At 35.9% G+C, this 23,137-nt stretch overlaps 2 long non-coding RNA genes across 2 annotated transcripts; one reads left to right on the forward strand and one right to left on the reverse strand.

The window, feature by feature from the left end:
* Positions 1-10,106: 10,106 nt before the first annotated feature.
* Positions 10,107-17,259, reverse strand: LOC120335780 (uncharacterized). Its single transcript, XR_013479851.1, has 5 exons — positions 16,755-17,259; positions 16,234-16,310; positions 15,347-15,427; positions 11,615-11,734; positions 10,107-10,520 (listed from the first exon to the last, which is right to left on the reverse strand). It is a non-coding gene; the product is annotated as an uncharacterized LOC120335780 (long non-coding RNA).
* A 3,543-nt stretch (positions 17,260-20,802) lies between these two features.
* LOC144419960 (uncharacterized) lies at positions 20,803-22,490 on the forward strand. The gene is made up of 3 exons (XR_013474397.1): positions 20,803-20,886; positions 21,422-21,493; positions 21,582-22,490. It is a non-coding gene; the product is annotated as an uncharacterized LOC144419960 (long non-coding RNA).
* Positions 22,491-23,137: the final 647 nt, after the last annotated feature.

A 23,137-nucleotide genomic window follows, 5' to 3' on the forward strand; every position in this document is an offset into this window, starting at 1 on the left:
CATTTAAAGAGGGTGTCATACAAAACAGCAAAACTGTTTTTACTTCTCTTAACGGTGCTGTGATACAATTCCATAACACAAAGTTTGCACTTATCGAACTTGCTTTAGTAGGTGAATTTATTAGACATATTTCATATTCAGTTAATCGTAGGTAACATTGCTGGTACATAATGCCTCGTAGATAGGTTTGTGTCTAAATTTAGGAATTTAGCTCATAGCCCATTAATTAATATTATCTTCTATGCAGGAGGTTGCAGGGCTGATTCAACTTGCAGCCTTATCGATCACCTGACGATACTCATTTAGTTTGTCTCGAGCAAGTCTTCTTGAAAGACTTGTGTGAATGGAAACTACCTACATGTTTTGCCTTCCTCCGATTTTAGAAAACAAATTTATTATGAGGGATTTGGCATATAATTCTCATTGATTGTTGGGTGTTTATAATTCCTATTAATTGTGATTTCTGATTATAACAATGAGTTAAAAAAAATTTTACGTAATTTATGGGCACCTTTTTCTTGTCAATACTCCAAGCTGAGGTAATAAGCAAGACAAAACATTTATTTTAGCTGGAAGCAAAATATGCACGCTAATTAAAAGTTTGACACATTGAGATAATACATTATGACAGAAAATACAATTTAAAGATTTGTATGACCATCACATGACAATTAAAATTAAAAAAAAAATTAATAGAGGCTGAGGAGTATGAAAAGTTCAAGACAAAGAAGAGAACAAAATTTCATAGCTCATGAACTCTCAATTTTGCCTCCATTGCTTTGTGAAGGCCAATATATTCCGAGTGGCTGAATTGGTTTACCTTTATGATAGCAACGATTTTGTATTTAATATAGCGAGATTTTTTTCAATTTAATTGAAGGGATATTATTTCCCAAAGCAAATCGCTTGAATCGTCTAGAATAGATCAGTGGTGTCAAACTGTCAGTGGTGTATTTTTCAGATAGTTTTAGTTTGTGACATATACTGTGATGCAACTAAACAATTGGATTAGGTTTTATTATTTTCTTTTATTTCAAATGCAATTACATATTAATATTTGCATTCCCCTATTATTGCAAGTTATTGTATTTATTACAAAAAATCATAAAATTCCATGTACAACCATCAAAATCATTTTTGAACAAGCTTTGGTTAAGGAATAAATAATACATACACTAAAAATGACTTAATCTGAATATATGAACCTAAAATTAACAAAAATACTACAGTATAAACTCAATGTTTTTAATTACATTTGTGCTGACGTTTGGCATCTTTTTTGTGTCACCAGCATACTAAGGCCAGACTGAAATGATTTCATAGTACTAACTCACATGATCATAACGAGGTCACATGATCATGGGTTAATCTGGATCTTTGTGAATGTTTAATTAATTCCAGTAATGCAAAAAAGTTACTTTTATCATTTCATGTATAGATCAGTAAAAAAACAAATGACCGATTTTTTCGACAAGACATTTCGCGCCACATTGCATGGCATAGGATTGCTTGAATTATTATTGCTATTGAGTCGTTATATAATCATATTAATATACAAGCACATGGAAATTTTCTGTTCGAAGTTGGTCTTCGAATTTGTCATATTGACTGCTGAGCTTATTGTGTTTTTTTATTGTACTGATGGAAATATGAGAAATTAATATGACACAATGTGCTTCAGAATTTTGTAAAATGCAGAAATATTGCAACTCCCATTTTCTTTGAAAATGCCACCTTCTTCATGTACTTTGCGTTTAATTTAATCACTCAAATGTTTTATTTAAGTATTCTTTTGCTAGATTGATGTTAACAAAAAAAAAAAATTTTCAAAACTACTTTCAGTAAATTGTTTTCTGTGTGAATATTCAATTTCACTTTGAAAGGTTTGAAAAATTTATTACATTTAGATAAAAAAAAACTTCCAAAATACTATTACAATTATTGTTAAGCGTTCGAGGGCCGCACTGGAAGTTCTCTGGGGCCGCGAGTTTGACATCCCTGGTCTAGATTGAAGCTGTCCAAAATACATAACAGTATTTTATCATAAATCATGATTATACCCTTTTTTTGTTTTTCTTCTATAGTACTACCAAAAGTTGATGAACCAAATATAACACAGGTGTAGTCAGTGACCCGTAATCCTCATTTTTCGAAGCTGTTTTAGGTATGTCTGGCATGTTTTGTGACTTTTTACAAATAAGACCGCTTATGTAATCTTACGCTTTGGAATTTTTAGTTATTTCCCTCAAGCCCTGCAGGATGTAGGGGCTATATACACAACTTTACCGAAGGGTCAAATTTCTTTGCATGCCTCCATAGGTTGTTCTTCTATTGCAAACATTTATGGAGTATTCTAATTATATTTCTTGGAATCACACTGTCACTGATATGTCGCCAGACTTTTGATATCTCCCCTTCTGCTATAGTTGTCCTGTGAATAAATAATAGGAAATTGAGATTAAACGAATAGTTGAAAGTTTTGCTTTATGTCGGCTTAATTTCTTGATTGATATACTTACTATATTTGCTATTGCCTCTTGTGCTGCAGGAGTCTCACAATGCTTAGACAGGTTTGTCCACAACTTTCACATCTGAAGAGAGAGAGGAGATTTATTTATTTTCGTTAAGAATAAATATAGCAGTCTATATGATTTAGAATGGAAAAGCTAATAAATCCAATATCCCATGTTTTATGTAAAAAATGTTTTACTGAATTTGGTATATAAACCAACTAATAAAAGCATTCGTGGCTCCAAATACTTGAGAGATCAGACTATACAATATAGACCGGCATGAGTGGAATGTTAGGTGAACTTGTTAACACTTTGATTCAATACGCAAATAAAAGTGAATGCGCAATAGTATGTTACAATGAACAGCAATCAGCAATGAGTATATATCCCCACTGATTGAAAACATCTAAATGGAGGTGCATGAACTATTTGAAACCATAAGGGGTAAGTAAATATGCAATTTCGGCAAATGGTCAACTACGTACCGTACTGAATTAATAACTTCGTAGTATTTGACAAAAGCTGGCTTTCCCACATGTACTTAACAGTGCGATTCCCGGGTGTGATATACAACAATAGTATTTACCTTACTTTCTTCCGATTTCTTTTTACCTTCAATTTTCCAAATATCATTAAAAACCAAACAACTGTCAAAGCAGGCACGAACACCATTCGTGTTATGCTTTGAAAGCAGCACACATCCGCTCGTTTTCGTCTCGTCAAGTATGTGCATTGGAGCGTGCTATCGGATACGATCTTCGGCCAAAAATGCCGGAGTTGCGCATCATGTTGTTTAATGTCATTGACCGGAGCAACAAAATTATACTAAAGGATGGATATTGAGTTTATCTGTTATATAAAATTAATAGGAGCTCCCAATTGAGCACGTATAACTTCTGATTAATATAATTGTTTTATATCGGAGTCTAGATAGTAGGAGCCCAATATATATCAAAGTAGTTAACTAGTCAACATCAACTAACGAAGAAGATAGCCAACAGCAATTTTGGTTACAATATGTGTATTCAAATTTTAATGGAACATTTTGTTTAAAGAAGACGCAAAACCATACAAATATAGCATAAGTCCATAATGTCCCACTCAGTTACTGTCTAAGATGATTTACATCGGGGGTCTTAAACTCGCGGCCCGCGGGCCAATTGCGGCTCGCGGGATGATAGTTTGTGGCACCCGCCTTGGCATTGAAGTTTGATGTTAGTGCGGCCCGCACGACACTTAGCTCATTTAGCACGATTAATGCTTTTAATATAACAGCGTTTCCCAAACTGTGTTCCGCGGAACACTAATGTTCCGCAAGCATCTCCCGAGTGTTGCGTGGAAAAGGAATCAAAAATACATCTAAATTGGTCGCCATGGCGATCTGAGAATCACGAAGGTTTTGCCCAACTGACCGTTTAAAATTGCGTCACCGTCGGCCTAAATTGGACTAACTAAGTTAGGGTAGTGGCATTTGAAACATCAGCGCAACAGTTATTACAAGATGGAATTTTATAATTTCGCACATCCCTAAACGTGTCGTTGGAAGTGAAGTTTCAGTAAACATAAAGGTTTGTGATGAGCACAGACAATTTCAAAAAACTGGTTAATGCAATATTTCTTTGTTGAGCATAGGAGCATCCCGACGTGTTTTATCTGCACAGTTAAAGTTGCAGTACACAAGGAATACAATTTAAACGAGTTGCTAAGCTTTTATTATGAAAAACCTGATGCGGCCCGGACTCATCCAGACTCTGCCCCAGCGGCCCCCAAGTAAATTGAGTTTGAGACCTGTTTACATAGTCTACAATAATTTTTTTATTTTATTTCACTGGCGCAAACTGGTTAACACGTCATCAAAATCTGTTTTTTTTTTCTAATGTTTCTCTTTCAACACTTAGAAATGCAAGATCATTGAGACGATCTTGTCCCATTGATGCACGCGAATACGACAAAATAAGTTTCAATTTGCTGAAAGACCGTTCACAGCTTGCAATTGAAACTGACATTGTTGACAAAATTTGTAGAGAAATTCGCAGATTGGGTAAAACGTCGTCTCCAAAAGACACAATAAAACCAAGAAGAGCCAAAAGAGTTTCTGGTTGACTTTCAGTTCTGTTACTGAGCAACATTCTGCAATCTTCAATTTCGGTGAAAAGTTCGTGGCCATTGATGTCCGTGTCGTAGAAATTTGCAAAATATGTGCAATCTCGTCGAATTGTCGAAAATGGCATTGGGGTCTTTTAGCACAGTATAATAAATTTTATGTAACTCTGCCGCAAAGTACGGTACTCTGACAACCACGTATTACTCAAAACATGTATTAACATCATTCAACCAAATTCCGTTGCCATTTGTTTTCAGCACAGAACTAATATCAACTTACATCAGAGTGCGCAGGCAAGAACTTAACGATACAGAACCACGTAATTAACCCCGTGTATTTTGTTACCTAACGTTACCAAATCAAATTTTGCTTTGTTTCCCGGCCAGATTTCTTGGCCATGTAATTACGATGGAAATCTGACCGTGCGCGAGCAATGTGCCTGATGACGTCGGCAGTCGACGTAAGTGGTCTGACCAAGTGTACAGTTTGTCATGTACTAAGGCTAGATGTCTGCCGCCAGTGCGATCTTGCTTGTGACTGTTTTTTCACCCTTGTTGTGAAATTTTTGCTAGCCCCATTTTGGCGCCCCTGTACCTTGGTGCCCGGGGACATATAAACCCCATTGCCCAAGAAGAGGGGTCTGAAATTCAAACTCAATATTTCAAACTTGCAATGTCAACATTGTCAAGCCCAACACTCCGTGTACCAGGGCATTACAATTTTTTTTTATCATTCTTTATTGTTCAAAATGTCTTCACCCCTCCCATTTCAAAGAAAAAACACAGTCCTGCAAAATATTATTTATATTTGTCCAATTTACTTTCAAAAATTTCAAAACACACAAAAACAGCTAAAAGTTTAAGTATATAGAGAGAACGGCGGGTCTGAATTCAGCAGTATAAAAGTTTATACCTAAATGCTTTTAAATTACAGAATTTCACCCTGCTTGTCAGAATGTGATTATTCTGCTCAGTCATGCTTCAGTGACCATAAGCTGGATAGCTTTTTGAGATTGAATAGTTTAATCCAGGGGTGGGCAACCTTTAATACAAGAGGGCCAGATACAAATACCTTGATGAAACCGCGGGACACACCTTTTTAACATAGGATTTCTAGTAGTCGCAGGCAAAAAAGGTATGGCTATTGATCTTATGGCATGTGTAGTTCGCTTCTGTGACGTCATAAGCATAGATAATAAATTGAACTCGGGTATAAGCTATGCGATGCAAAGAGATTGGAATAACTGGCACAAACCAGATTGAACTAATAAAAACTCGTTTTACAGGCAGCACACCTTTTAAAACTGTCACTTCTGCGCGGACCACACAATTTTTTCTTATGGCCGCAGGTTGCACACCCCTGTGATAGGACATCCCTAGAGTTTGACATGCTTTTAATAACAATATTGGAGTCCGACAGAGTTTAGTTTGAATTGCTCTTATTGATATTGAAAAGCTGTATTCAAAGACTAGAGCAGCGGTTCCCAACCGGGGGTCTTTAAAACTATGAATACCACTGGAATGATAAACAGGGGGCCAATGAGTCCTTAAAGCCTCAGGAAGGGAGCTGTTGATGGTTGGGAACCACCGGACTAAAAACTAGAGACTACTAGAGTAGAGTCCGGAGTCGAAAATTCAAATCTAAGCGCTCCGGAAATATTTGCTCAAAGATGGCGCACAACCTGAACTCTAAATTGGTACCTATACATCTCGGTGCACATACTTCGGGAGCACCCTCACTATTTTCACTATCCATTGGAATATTCAGAGTAAAAAATACTTTCGGACACCCAGAATTAAAAATCAGCCAAGAGCGCTGTGACTTGAATCCAGTAGAGAAAAAAGCTGGCATTACACACCTAATTAATTAGGGCTTGCATGCTCCCAAAGTATTCGTACCAAGATGGTGCACAACCTGAACATAGTATGTGTACCAGGTCAAGGTTGTTCAGGTTGTGCGTCATCTTGGTGTGAATACTTCCGGAGCGCCTGGGCTTGTATATAAAGAGCAAAACTTGAACACACTCTGAGATTCTGATAATGTGAATGACATGCTCCTAAAAAATATGATAATTAGAAAAATACACCACCTTGTGAAAAAAAATACGCTCGAATAAATACTTGAATAGTCACACATAACTCATACAAAAATATTGTTTCACCAAAAATTCGAACACAAAATCAGGGCTGTAGAGATGGGACACAGAGTCTTAGTTTTTTGTGGTCAAAATTTGGAATTCTCTCATTAATTATAGTTTTGGACTTTTGATGGTGATAATCATAACTTCGACAAAAACTCAAAAATTAAGCCAAAGAAGTTTTCTTTACAGACATTTGAAGCGTGTATAAGCAGAAGCGTAGCCAGGAATTTTCAAGAGTGAAGGTCTTGATATTTGGTATTGCCAAGTTGGACGGTAATTGCTAGGTCTGTCCAGTGGTCGTATAGGACTATAGGTCATAAAATTGCTTTTTTTACATTTCAAAAGGATGCCGAAGCAGATGGGTTTTCAAGATCAAAAAGCATTTTATTTTACGAAAAACTGCTATGTTTAAATCAGTAATATGTCTTTTTTACATTTATAAAGGGAAGGAGCAACCCTCTAAACCCCCTCCTGACTATGTCCCTGTATATACGCTACAGCTCTCATTATCTAATTTGGTTTCCAAAGTTCAGTCCTGGAATCATAATTAAAACTTCAAAAAAGATTCAATTCCTAACAGTCTATCAAAGAAGATCACAAATTTAATATATATAGAGGAAACACCACATTATTCTGAGTTGATTGTCAAAAAGAATTGTGTCGGTGTCTTTTATAATAATTATATGAGAAACCCGAGCCATTTCTAATCCTATAGAATATTGCCATAACCGAGAATATAATCATATATTGTCAAATCTAAAATGCCTCATAAATACAGGGTGTCCATAAAGTCCGTTTACAATTTCAATTTTGTTAAGAAGTCAGTTCTCAATATATCTTAACCAGGTTTGTTGTTTTATAATCGGTAATTGTTTTTACCTTCATTTAATACGTCTGTGAGGGCCAATACAATATATGGTTTCGTAACAACGTATTGTTTTGAAAAATAATATCCTCAATAAAGTGAAAATATTTGAGGAAGATAAGTTGGAAGGAACTAAGAAATTTTTTTATTCTATTTTCTATCTATGCTGTATTCTTGTTAATGTAAATATGAATATAACACATTTTTTTATTTCATTTTTTTTTGGGGGGAGGGGGGGGGGGGTTATTATCAAAAATATTTGTGACTATGTGGTGTTCCCTAAAAGCAAATACAAAGTGGTTGATATGTTGAATATACAGAAAATGAAAAAGCGGGGGAGCACAACATGGGAGTTTATCTTGGAAAAAGAGGGGAGGGGGAGAAAAAAAAAACAGGGCCCCGACAGATAGCACCCACTAGAGCGGTTTTCCTTCCTGGCTGGGCCATTGAAATGGTGGGGGGACAGGGGGTGTGAGAAAAAATGTCATAATCTCTCTGGGTCCTGTGTTGTGACCTCACCACAGACAAATGGACCAAAATTCTTAAAAAAAACGTGAAAAACATGTCTAGATATATATGCTGTATACAGCTCTCACCTGAGTGAGACGACGAAAATTCAAGGGGGGGGGGGGGCAGGGGGCAGAAAAAAAGTTCAGAGTCACTGCCGGTTTGTTCAAAATTGTCAAAATATTTATGCAAGTATGCTGAATCGTGATTTATATCAAATTTTAATCAAATTCAAATTTATCTGAAAAATTCCCCCATCCCTCAGAAATTTTTTTTTTTGGTTTTCAAATCTGTTTTACACTAAGATAAAAACACAATCAGTAAATATTACAGAAAAAATAGAACACGCTTTTTCACACAAAAGTATAAGTAAAATCAAAATAAAATCTCCTACTTTTTTACCCCCAGTGCTCCCCCCTTTTTTTATAGAACACAATGCATTAAAACCTAATAATAATAATTCCTAATTTTTTTCTTTTTTTCTCAAATTATTTTTTCTTTGCATATTCGCAGAGGTCCTTCACATCCATCATTGCTTTTTCGATGTTATCAGCAAATCGAGATGAGTTCTGATAAGATAAATAGATAGGGAGATAATAACGTGGAAATATGAATACATTCAAAAGAATGTAATCAGAGAGTCCCCTAGATAAAAAAAACAGTTAAGATAAGATGATGATAAAATAATGAATATGGTAGTCTAATAAGATAAGACAGCCCGATGCTGCCACAACCAAACTAAAACCAAATTTTGATGTTTAAGTTTAAAATAACTAAAGGAATTTGTTGACATTGCTATTAAATTTAGTTTTGGCACGAGGCTTATTGTTTTCCACCTTTGCTTTTGCAACACTGTAAATATTATTCATAAAATGTAACTTTTTAGTCAGACTTACATGGCCCACCGGTCTAGGTGGGCAAACTAGCTAACTAATCCCAGACAGAATATGGACTGGTAACCGGACGACGAGCCGAGGTTTGCCGTAGAATCAGGCTGTGTTATCATCTTCCCCCTCCTCGGGATAAATATGCAAATCCATTACATAGAAATAGCTGCAAATGCAGGTCACATGAAATATTATAAAAGGATTACTTACTGTCTCATGAGACTTTGCTTGGGATGTGAAACATAATGGTGTTTTCGTGGCTTTTTAAGCCCCTTTGTCAAGTTTGCACCAGACTAGTGAATGTAAATACCAAAAATAAGGCAGGAAAGATCAAATCAAACAAACACTACTGTAATCAAACAAATAACACTGTTCTCAAGTATCACCGCAGCCGAAATCATTAACGATGTTGAGATCCTTCAATAGACTGGCCATGACCTAGCGTAGTGGTTCTCAAATGGGGCGCAACCTGCCGTAGACAATTGTTTGATGGGGCGTCAAGCTAATTAAAAAAGAAAATTTGATTTGATATTGCATGCCTTATTTTGGATATTTACCTCAATTTCATTATTTATGTTCCATCCACGTAGATTATTTTCAATTAGCTTCAAGCCCCCTCAAATAATTGTCTACGCCTTCCTTGTGGGGCGCACCCCATCGCTTGAGAAACACTGTTTTAGTTGTTGTTTTTTCATTTAATCAGCCCATTGGTCACCCTGTATATAATCACGTATTGTATCAACCAATCAAATCAAGGATTTGTTATTCAAATTTTGACTTGTTAACACACTCCACACACACAATTAACTGAAACAATTTTGGTAATTGAGGTATTGAAGAGAGGAGGACATAGCTGCCCGAGACATTATAAGCTTGACTATAATTATAAATACAAGGTGTGCAGATTTAAGACTCAATGCAAGAAACAGCACAACATAGCCTGCAAGCGTGTAAGACCCATATGTCCATTAGATGTCGCTATTGCATTCTTACCGGACTGAATCCTCCTCCCCCAGACAAGAATGAGGGGTGTTCGACAAGATTTATCTTCATTCCCTGTTGGTGGGGGGGGTCTGAGACGTCGAAAGACGCCACGGCTCACGAAGAACCTGTTGGGGTGAAGCAGGGTCGTAGCAGAAGAGTGGAAAGGTCAAATTTAGGGTCAAAGGTTATTTTGTAGAGACCAAATTTTAAGTTGAAGGTCATTTTGTAAAGTAGAGGTCAAATTTAGGAGTGAAGGTCATTTCGCAAATTAGGGGTCAAATTTGGGGTTGAATGTCATTTTGTATAATAAAGGTCAAATTTAGGAGTGAAGGTCATTTCGCAAATTAGGGGTCAAATTTGGGGTTGAAGGTCATTTTGTAAATTAGAGGTTAATTTTTTGGTTTAAGGTGATTTTATAATTTGGGGTTAAATATCATTTTATAGAGGTCAAATTTATAGTCAAAGGTCATACAATGTTAGACAAAACAACCCAAACCATAAAATACGTTATTTCAAGCACCTAATGTTTCGTTATATGTTGGAATGATAAGGGGCCATATCAGGTTCAAGGGTCATAAGATCAGGAAGTAGGAAGCAAGTTTAATAAAGAGAGAAAAGGTGAAAATGATTAGAGCAATGAAAATATTATTATTGTAAAAATGGTTTCTAGCGGAATAAGCTTACACAAGTCTCGCTCCAATTCGCAAAATTATACCCCTACGGAATTCAAACCTCGTACTCACACATGGTAATCAAAAGTGCAATGACGAGCATGTACTAATCCATTAGAAACCATTTCTACAAATATACAAGATTGTTAAAATTAAAACAAACTTCTAAAATATAGCATTGCATAATCCCTTGTAAACCAGGTAGAATACAACTGTTTTATATATGTTATTTATACAAATTTGCCAAATAGTAGGCCGTTAACACAGGTATCAATAACAGTAGGCCCACTTTTGGGCCAACCTGTAATGCGTTCAGTACTCCCGAAGTATGTGAACCAAGATGGTGGACACCGGAGCGTAATATGTATACCAGGTTAAGATTAGACCAACATTTTATTCCAATTTTCCTTATTTTAGTTCTATTTCGTGTTAGGGGACTAGCTAAGTGACTCCCTTAGTATTTGTACCTGAGATTATGGCCTAACCCTAACCTGGTACACATACTACATTCCGGTGTCCTCCATCTTGGTTCACATCCTTCGAGAGTACCATTTGTTCTATGTGAAAACTTTTTGCATAAGCAATACGAGGATTTAACAAACACAGAGGATTTTTAGGGAAAGATATAGAAGTCGAATGCCCTCGCAAAAAGTTTTCACACAAATACCCCCCCCCCCCTCCATTGATTGTTCACTCCCCCCACGATGACTGAACCTGACTAAAACAGAAAAAATTGTAAAAAAATCGCAAATTCGGTTTAAAAAATGCGTTGAGGGCAATGATTGTTGCAATCGCATGTTCTGTAGAATTAAAAACTAAAAATTAGGAGATAGAATTACGCAAACAAGGGTGTTAGTAATACCATGCATGAGTGATGATTAGACAAACAGCCAATCACAGCCAGTGTATTATGAGATGCTTGATGATGTCATATTAGACTCACCTGACCAAATCCTCCCCCTTGTGGTGTCAAGTCAGTGTGAAAATCTTTATGATGGTCGATACGACCAGTTTGGTTAATCGCGGTCTGGAACGTTGACAATTTCCACGCTTCACCGAGCACCTACCCCAAATTATGATGTCATAAGTCAATATATGATGTCACAATGAAACTAAGTAAATCATTTAAACAGACATGGTCAGGTTATGAAAATAATTTCCACGCTTCACCAAGCATCTGATTTCAAATTATGATGTTATGAATCAAAATATGATGTCACAATGAAACAAAGTGATGTGGTTTAGAGTGATTTTTACATCATGAAGATGAATACTCATACCATATTATGACATCAAAATATCCTAAAAATGAAAATCGTTGCACTATAGTGATGTCAGAACACAACCATAGTTACATCACAATACAATATCAAAACTAAAAAGCAACAGTGGATTAGATAGAAGGGTTTGCGTTAATACAAATGGTTAGAAGCACAACCCAAAGAATATTTGAAGAGATTTTTAAGAATGTATTCGAAATGATAGGGTATTAGGTTTAGGCCAGTTGTTCCCGAAGTTGATTGGCCGAGGCCAAATTAGAAGCAGAAGGATATTTTCGGGAAAGTGGAGCGCCCGCTAGGGGTCGAAACCAGTACTGGTACATATAATTTAGATACCGGTATAAGTAAGAATATATACAGGCTTAAACTGTGATATTAACAGTATCTAGAACTAAAAAAATTTGTTAAACTGTTTCACTTGAGTTCGGCGAGCCATATTAAATCGTTGACCGGCGGGCTGCGGTTTGGAAACCACTGGTTTAGACCATTTGTGCTTGTGTCCACCCTCATACTCCTATTTTACTCATGATCCCTCCAGATTACAATCGATATTCCACATCCGGATATATTATATTAAAATGTACAAAGCACAAGTATTCATTTTTAGCCAACCCTGGTTATCATTTGTTAAGTCAGTTTGAGCGTAATTTTAGAAAAAAGCCAAAAAAGACTTGAATATTAATCAAGGTCAAACATATTTAAAAGTAGGGCAAAATTTACAAAATTCACAGCGGAAAAACCAAAGCAGTTTGTGTCACTTTTTTCAGGAATTGAATTTTTCATCTACCATCATCATGGACCATCTTAATATGGCGTACCTGCAACTGTTTTAGTTTTGATTGCAAGTCGTCCCTTATGTGCAATTTAGTTTTGGTTGCACGGTATTACAAAAAAGCGATTTTCACAAAACCTTAAGATGTGACATAAGCCAATTTTGTTGAGTTGCAGCAAGACAGACTTACTTAAGTTGGGAGTTATTGCGACAGAAAACATGGAAACTGATTGAAGATTAATGAAAACAGGGAAAAGAAAGACACACAGCATGATAATAGTTATTTTTTAGAGTAGAGAAACTCAAAGATGAAAAAGGTTTTCTTTTTAATATGAAAAAATGTTATATGCGTGTAATGACTACATCCAAAAAATGGGATTCCCCCTCCCTCCTTCAATTTTTGAACTATGTTTTTTGAAAGGCTGATGAGTCACAACCTATGGGTGTATTTGAAAGGTCCAATAACTTGCCATGTGGGTCATGGTTTAATGACTAAAAACGCAGGGTTGAAATGAAAATAAAATTAAAAAAGACTGTTAATTTTTCATCATCAGATTCAACTAAAAAAAAAGTTGTGGTCCAATAAGTAAAAAAAGGGTTTAAATGAAGCAAAATTGCTGTGATACTATTTGCACATTCGGGGGTCGCAAGGATTTGTAACTGCTTTGTCACAGAGTGTTCAACTAAAGAGTCGCGGTCTAATAAATAAAAATACAGGGTTGAAATGAACCGAAATTGATGTGGATCTATCTAATCATTCAGGGGATCGCATGGATTTGTAAAGTCACAGGGTGATATGTTACTGAGGGTTCAACTAAAGAGTCACGGTCTAATAAGTAAAAATGCAGTATCAAAATGAACTAAAATTGATGCGGAACTATTTGCGTATTCACAAGTTGCTGCTTTCACAGAGGGGCTGAATGTTTGCTGGATATACGGAATCAAGACAATTTTTTTTTTAGTTTAGTTAGATACAAAGAAAATTTCCAAATTTCTGTGGCAAACAAATAAATAATTATTATCATGATTGTAATTCGCGATTTAAAAAAAACTTTTTAGAAAATTTTTTTTTTTGACATAATGAAGAATTTGATGACAATAGACAGCCATGCGTTAATAACTAAAAATGAAGGGTACAAATAAAGACAGTCACAGTTGAATGATTAAAAATGCTGGGTTAAAATGATAATAACATTCTTTATGATTTTTTATCTAATGAACTTAAATTTGTGAAACACTTAATCAAAGTTATGGTCAGAGGAATAAAAATGCAGGGCCAAATGAACAAATAATTTGAGATTAGGAATGTTGGCTGGAGCATCATGGTCTGATGAACGAAAATGTCGGGTTAAATTGAACAAAAAATTGATGAATATGAATATGCAATAGAACACCACATGATTGAAAAATGAATGGCAGTCATGGTTGGATGAATGATGACCGAAAATGCAGGGTTAAAATGAGAAAAATATTTGATTAACGATAATGACTAGAGAGTCACATGATTGAGAAATCTAATGGAAGTCATGGTCGAATGAGTAAATAATGCAGGGTTTGAAATGTCAATGTGACCAGATGAAATTAATTCCATAACAGCCAATTTGACAAATTTTTAGGGACAAAATTTTGTGAATTTCGAATTAAACATGCACTAAGTTGCAACAGCGAGAAAGAAAATTAAGTTTCAGCGATAGCTTGCACCAGCACGATAAGAAACACCGAAAAGAAAAATGATCGTTGCGAGAAATGTTTTGAAAACAACTTATGCTTTTAGTTTTTACTTTTATGCTAAAGTTTATGGTGTGAGACTTTGTTGGCCGAATAAAAAACTCTGGTCACCAGCTCATCTAGAGGTGCAATAAATTTGGGTAGGCAAAGACGAAAGTGGGGCAAGTGTTTAGAAAAGCAATAAAGACTAATAGATCTGGAAATCCAACTTTATTTGTGCTTTTACTTTAATTCTAATGTTTAAGGGGTTGGACCTAGACGATAGTTTGAGTTCAAACATCATGTCGCCCCACCTTACCCAGGGTGTAATAAATTGGATCATCGGCTAAACTGGAAAGATTCTGTCACTTCTAGAACAGGAGGTTCTCACATAGTGGAGATATGAGAACCCACGGCCAGTATGTACCTCAGCATTTCATTTTAGAGGGTTAGAAGGTTGGTAAATATTTTCCTATTAGCGATAAAATAACTTATAAAAATGTGTTATGTATTTGACAGACCAACTGCACTGATAAATATTCTACCTTCTGGATATTCAAATACAATCATACTTAAGTTAGGTAAAAAAATGCGGTATCTTACTTCAAAATTAGGGGGGTGTTTGAAATTTTAGAGAGGGTGGGGGATTAATGCAAACAGCGAATCAGAACCTTCCCAGTTCCCAGTATTGCCTACCCAATTAATTGAACCCAGACCTTAAAAAAAAATGCAGCCCCTTACAAATCATCAGTGACAACTTATTAGGTTTGTCCAGAGCGAAGACACAAAACATCACATGTGGTTAGCGTAATAAAAAGTGAGTAGAAATATATAAACAATAAGAAAAAGTAAAAAATCGAAAAAAAATTAAAAAATAAAACGAAAAAAAAAAAAGAATAGAAAATGATATTCTGACCTTTTTGCAAGAAGGGAGACTCGATCTTGAGATATTTTGACACGACGTAGAGACAGAATAAATGACGATCAATGCCTTGACCTATGGGAGGAAAAAAAGATCGGTTTAGAATTGGGGCCTTGTTGGAATTCCCCCTCCCCCCTATTGATTTGAATTGTTTCAAGCATTGCTTAGTGCAATAGTCAAACAGAGGGGTGCCCCACAAGGGGGGCGTAAACAATTTTTTGAGGGGGTGTGAAGCTAATTCAAAATAAAAATATTTTTAGATTTGATCTTGCCCGCCTTATTTTAGATATTTACATTTATTTAGTTTTGGAATTTACGTTCAATCCATATATTTTCATCGTATTTTTTGAATAAAACATACTTTCGCTTGATACTAGCTTGCAACTTTTTTATTAGTACCCTTTCAAATAACTTGCTTTGGCCAATGGGGAGAAAAAATAGTTTAGAACTGTCTTTTGAGTAGAATTCCCCAACCACCTCGCCACAATTCCTACCAAAATAAGAGTTGTTTTCGCAGAAAAAGCGATCAAAATTTATCACCAAGTTGCCTGGTATCCCAGAACCAGGCTTTGTCTACAGAAGCGTGGCCAGGAATTATTAAAGGAGGGGGGTTTTGAAATTTTAATAGCCAAGCTAGACAGAAACAGCTATCATTTTCTACCAGATGCCGGTGGAAGTAGGTTTTCAATTTTCTCGAGGGTCTAAAAAGCGTTTCAAGCTGCGAAAAATTGCTATGTATGTTACACAAAAATGTTTTTTTACATTTCAAAAGGGGGCGTTTCGACCCTGAAAACCCTATGTCCCTGCCTCATATAGCCAGCGGGTTGTAGGTACTAAGTTCGAATTGAGGGTAAGAAAATGTTTTTAAATAACACAATAACCTAGCAGTCATTGCCTCCTTATATCCAAATACATGGCGTTCTGTAGCTTTCTTCAAAAGAGCAATTCTGTCTTCATTCTAAAAAGGGAAAATTTATTAGGAATGGTGAAAACTGATTCAAAACGTTATAGAAAGATTTGAAAAGTGGGAACACTCTTTCAAATATAAGAAGGATAAACAGAATAGCAAAGATGCCTGAGCTATGAACAAAGAAAAACTTTAAGAGAGCGTTATTGGGACGATACCAAAACTTTGTTGACACTAAATTGAAACGCAAGGCTGCGCATGCGGAAGAGATGTAAAAAGCACATTGTCGAATCGAGCGAGCGAGAAAACAACGTTTTGTTAACAGTTACATAACTTGAAAGTCTCAGTTCCTATATTACAACACAAATAGTTCGTACTATTTCATCTCAATTGAGCCAAGAAATAGCAGCATCGATTCTTGTTTATTACAACTACATTATTCTGACTAGTCACGCTCTAATGACCAAAACTTGGTTAGTAAAATAATGAACTTACAGTTTGTTCTAGTTCTTCCATGGCCCGAACGAAAGCGCAGGATTCAGTCAAGCATGAACGTTCTCGCTCCTCCTCGATGTTGATCCAATCAAACAAAATATTGTTGCTATTTTCAAATCACGCCAACTCGTCGGCGCCCAAAAGTTTGGCGTCAAATCTATAAAGGTGACGCAACATGACGTCAGTGTGACAGGAAGTTCAACGTGTCATCAGATACTATTATTATAATAAAAAAATATTTGAATTTCTATTTTTTCTCAAGTCTTCTGCGACATTTTGCGATCAGTCTAATTTCCCATATACATTGTTATCGCCCTCTATCGAAAGACGGTAGTTTGAGGAAGTTAGCATCAGTAGAAGTCACGATTTGAGCCGCTCGAAAACGGAAGGTCAGTTCTATTGTGAAACATGATTTTTTTAATCAAAAAATAAATTAAATTGCCCGATTGAATATGATTTAGATATATAAGGATTCACTATAGAAACTGCCAGAAGCACAATATGACAAACGATTGAAAACTTTATCCGAAATTACAAGGCATCCGAAGTTAGCAAGTTTTACAGTAGGTCAGTATAAACGGTAAACAATTTCAATAGGTTCGCAAGTTCGCATAATTATCCTGTGGAAGATAATTATGTTTGAAAAGATTGCTGGACTCCTCGCCGCTGTAGGGCAGTAGGGTGGTTCACATAACCACTGGTCAGTTACCTCTACCATCAAGTCCATGCAATCGGAATAATTGTCTAATCCCATATCCGTCATGGACTGGTAACCGGATGAGAGGCCGTGGTTTGCCATATGGTTAAGCAGTATTTCGGCTTTCCTTTCCCCTGGCATAAATATGTAAATGCCTAACCTATCCTAAGTATCTCAACAATTCTAGTATCGGTACGGGAGGCACAGTTCTTACCACTTCATGGCAGCTCCTGCCACAAACGTACCGTCGCGTCTCTTGTCATGGTTTTATCGCACTATTACCGGTATGTTTACAAAGTCATGTACAATATTTTAGTCTATCATGCGGAATTATATCTACTTAAACCCAAACCTAACCCCAAAAACATTAAAACTGTATTCATAAGGAAGGTGTTCCAAATCATCCAACATTTATCACCGTCAGGGGCAGCCCTGCTATTACATTCGACATGCCGTGGTTACGGCAGCAAAATTGGTGGTATTCGATTTGCTGTCGTAATGACCGCCGCTCGCTATTGGTTTGTGACAGCTAAAAAGTCAGTCGCCGTGGGTTAGGGTTTGGTCTTAGCGGCCATGGTTTGGAAATCCCGCCATGGTTTTGCGGCAGCTCTAGCCACAAAATACTTGATATTTTTGAACGAAGAGGTGATGCAATAGCCTGACCTAAGGCGAACAAAAACAAAGAACACAGATCAGAAAACGGGGACGATAACGGTATAATACCAGCAATTGAATTTGAAAAAAATCCGCTATTTACCGGAAATTAAAATCTAGTCGTCATGGATACGCTGCATGTTGCCTCCACGCGGCTGAATAATCTGGTCTGGAGTCGTGTTTAGTATTGACTTGTTTACTAACATTAACACTTGTTATGGTCAACATTACATTTTGTAAAGTACTGCACAAAAAATTCCCAGTATACGGTACAATTATGAAGAATGTTCTTGTAGTCATTGACAAATACCGTAAAAGCGCCTAACTTCGGACAAAATTACTATATTTTCGTCAATAACTCGGCCATTTATTGTCCAAACGGTGCCAAAATTGATCGGTAAAACATTCGTGCGGTAATTTACATTCCCTGCAAATTTCGGTTCAATTGGACTATTTTTACTATTGAAATAATCGATATTTCTTGCCATATGACCGTTATCCTTCACTGCCCTAACTTCGGACAATCATTTTCTTCACTGCGTAACCGCGACGCACAGAGAGAAAGAGGCTTCCGATGCGGATGACGTAATCTCGTCGTTGCGTGAAGATAAGACGCTCGATCGTCGTCGTAACGTAACATTGACGTCACGACGAAAATGCATTATTTGAAACTTCCGTCGTCCTATGTTTACATCTTTCGTTCGTCATTTTCGATACTTCAGATGAGTATAATAACACGTTAGTCATTTTAATCAGGAAATGCATACGTAAATATATCTGATGCAAACCGTTTCAATCCACAATGAAGTATTTTAACGGGCTTCTATCGAAGTCTTTGAAGTATTAATATTCTCAACGGATAGCTTTTTTTTATTCTGCGCGGTTATCTTTATAAATGATAATTTATATCAAACACACGGTAAATCCGATTGTAAAGTTTAATTTAAAATTCAACTTAATCTTGTAAACATGTAGGTCCCGTTTATTTGTTGGAGATTAAATTTATTTTTAATTTCGAATAAAATTCACCCAGGCCGTATTCAATAACTGTCATTTCGACTACTAATCATAAAATAATGGTTAAGTCAGTGCACTGTGCCATATGGACGTTGGAATTATCATAGTTTTATATATTCGATTTTTAACGTCATCGATTAAATGTGACATGTATTTTCATTAATGTAATTTTGGCATATATTCATACATGACCGAACAAAATACAAAAATATTACATTGGAACGCCGTCTTTATCTTAACGGAATTTGTCATATTGGCTCCGTTGTGTCTGGCGTCAAAATTCATTTCCGCGACGCAGTGTGACGTCGTGTCGGAAGTGAGCGAAAAATAATCTACGTGAGGTTGACGTAATTTTTGACGCTGCGTGAAATCTTAATATTCTTACGGAATTTATAATTCAGAATTTTAGGTTTTATTTAAATCTCGTACGACATCTTGCGATCACTCAAATGAATTATATACATTGTTGTCGCCCTCTACCGAATGATGGTATTTTGACGATGATAGCTTCAGTAGTAGCGACGCTCTGCGCCGTTGAATGCCGGGCAGTCAGTTTTCGGCAAAATTTCCGTTTTTTTACCAAAAAAATAATTATTCAACATTAAAAAAGATGAGAATAGATGTAGATATAACAGCGCAACCTATAATAATTAAAATTAGCAATATACAGCGCGTTTTAGCCAAGATATGGCCGTTCAAAAATTTTGTCCGAAGTTAGGAACTGTCCGAAGTTAGGCGCTTTTACGGTAGTCTAAAAGTCGTGTTAGCGTTTTTTGTTCTCTATTTCCACCTAGAGTATACCTGGATAACTTTTGCTCACTGAAGCCAGCGCACATGGACCTTTCCCCGAGCATCGACTTCCTTGTTTACTTCGTGACATTTGCCAATCAGCAAGATGCAAAAAGTGACGCAACAAAGCCCCCTTTTCGCTTCCGCTCAAGACACTTTTCTCACTCAGACAGATTTTCAAGCGTGGTTGTAAACATTACCTCGCTTTCGCGTTTTTAAACTCTATTGTTAGTTTTCAGTTGTGTTTCGAAAACTTAAATATAAATCAGATAATTCAATGATCACTCTGTCTTCCCAGGAGTTTCAATTCAATTGCATTAATAAAAATTAGTGTAGAAATAGCCGTGGTACCCTAGCCTGAAATTCTCTACCGTTACTTTTAAAATACAGATTGTTGTATGCGATGAATCATAATGATGGCTTGAAACACATACCCCATTTTACAGGCCCCAACTCGCAAAAGCACTCTTAAAATAGCCCCGAAAATTTTTGCAATGGTAAAGTATAGGGAGAATTTTCCAGGGGTCAAAGGTCGGGCAAAGGGGCATAGCTGTTCCTCTTGTCACATTGATAACCTATGAGTATGAACTTGTTGTAATCACAACTACATAATCTGAGAATGGTTGAATGCAACGTGATTATACTGTTAGAGTGGTTTATGTAACCGCTGTTCGGTACAGGTTCTTCTATGCTGCTTAAATTATTGAAGCAGCAAGAGAAATTCTGATCCCCGACCTTTGAACTTTTCCATGAGTTTCAGCAATGACATTAAACAACATGATGCGCAACTCCGGCCTTTTTGTCCGAAGATCGTATTCGATAGCACGCTCCAATGCACATACTTGACGAGCCGAAAACGAGCGGATGTGTGCTGCTTTCCAGGCGTAGCACGAATGGTGTTCGTGTCTGCTTTGACAGTTGTTGTCGATTTTAATGATATTTTTGAAAGTTGGGGTAAAAAGAAATCGGTAAAAGGTAAGGTGAATACTATTGTTGTATATCACACCCGGGCATCGCACTGTTAAGTACATGTGGGAAAGCCAGCCTTTGTCAAATACTACGAAGTTATTAATTCAGTACGGTACGTAGTTGCCCATTTGCCGAAATTACATATTTACTTACCCCTTATGGTTTCAAATAGTTCATGCACCTCCAGTTAGATTTTTTTAATCAGTGAGGATATATACTCATTGTTGATTGCTGCTCATTGTAACATACTATTACGCATTCACTTTTATTTGCGTATTGAATCAAAGTGTTAACAAGTTCACCTAACATTTCACTCATACCGGTCTATATTGTATAGTCTGATTTCTCAAGTATTTGGAGCCACGAATGCTTGTAATTTTCTGACTAAACCCTTTTATTAGTTGGTTTATATACCAAATTCAGTAAAATATTTTTTAAATAAAACATGAGATATTGGATTTATTAGCTTTTCCATTCTGAATCATATAGACTGCTTTATTTATTCTTAACGAAAATTAATAAATCTCCTCTCTTTCTTCAGATGTGAAAGTTGTGGACAAACCTGTCTAAGCATTGTGAGACTCTTGCAGCACAAGAGGCAATAGCAGAAATAGTAAGTATATCAATCAAGAAATTAAGCCGACATAAAGCAAAACTTTCAACTTTTCGTCTAATCTCAATTTCCTATTATTTATTCACAGGACAACTATAGCAGACGGGGAGATATCAGAAGTCTGGCGACATATCAGTGACAGTGTGATTCCAAGAAATATAATGCAATTGAAAATTGCAATAGAAAAACAACCTATGGAGGCATGCAAAGACATTTGACCCTCCGGTAGAGTTGTGTATGGACCCCACATCCTGCAGGGCTTGAGGAAAATAACTAAAAATTCCAAAGCGTAAGATTGCATAAGCGGTCTTATTTGTAAAAAGGCACAAAACACGCCAGACATACTTAAAACAGCTTTGGAAATGAGGATTACGGGTACCTCACTGCACCTGTGTTATATTTGGTTCATCAACTTTTGGTAGTACTATAGAAGAAATTCCGGAAGGGGTATAATCATCATTCATGATAAAATACTATCATATATTTTTTGAACAACTTCAATCTAGACCAGGGATCTCAAACTCGCGGCCCCAGAGAACTTCCAGTGCGGCCCTCGAACGCTTAACAATAATTGTAATAGTATTTTTGAAGTTTTTTTTTTTTATCTAAATGTAATAGATTTTTCAAACTTTCTAAAGTGAAATTGATTATTCACACAGAAAACAATTTACTGAAAGTAGTTTTGGAATATTAATTTTTTTGTCCACATTTTGACCCAATTAAGAATACACATCAAGCTAGCAAAAGAATACTTGAATAAAACACTTGAGTAATTAAATTAAACGCAAAGTACATGAAGAAGGTGGCATTTTCGAAGAAAATGGGAGTTGTAACATTTCTGCTCTTCACAAAATTCTGAAGCACATTGTTTAATTTGTCATATTTCCGTCAATACAATCAAAAAACACAATAAGCTCAGCAGTCAATATGACAAATTCGAAGACCAACTTCGAACAGAAAATTTCCATGTGTTTGTATATTAATATAATTATACAACGACTTAGTTTTTTTTTTTTTTTTTTTTTTTTTTTTTTTTTTTTTATTAATAAAAACATCACTTTTTATCCACACGATATAACACATAAACACAATTGCACTTTAAGAAAATGAGTTCATGATAACTTTCCACTTCTTAATGTGGTTCGACAGTTTACATTTTCTAGTTACTTAGTTACTAAAAATCAATATCAATAATAATTCAAGCAATCCTATGCCACGCAATGTAGTGCGAAATGTCTTGTCGAAAAAATCTGTCATTTGTTTTTTTACTGATCTATACATGAAATGATAAAAGTAACTTTTTTGCATTACTGGAATTAATTAAACATTCGTAAAGATCCAGATAAACCCATGATCATGTGGCCTCGTTAGTTAGAGTTGGTACTATAAAATCATTTCAGACTGGCCTTAGTATGCTGGTGACACAAAAAAGATGCCAAACGCCAGGACAAATGTAATTATTAAAACATTGAGTTTATACTGTAGTATTTTTGTTAATTTTAGGTTCATATATTTAGATTAAGTTATTTTTAGTGTATGTATTATTCTTTCCTTATTCAAAGCTTGTTCAAAAATGATTTTGATGGTTGTACATAGAATTTTACGATTTTCTATAATAAATACTGTAACTTGCAAATGTTGCAA

Source organism: Styela clava, chromosome 2 (assembly GCF_964204865.1).
Source record: "Styela clava chromosome 2, kaStyClav1.hap1.2, whole genome shotgun sequence".
Taxonomy (NCBI): Eukaryota; Metazoa; Chordata; class Ascidiacea; order Stolidobranchia; family Styelidae; genus Styela; species Styela clava.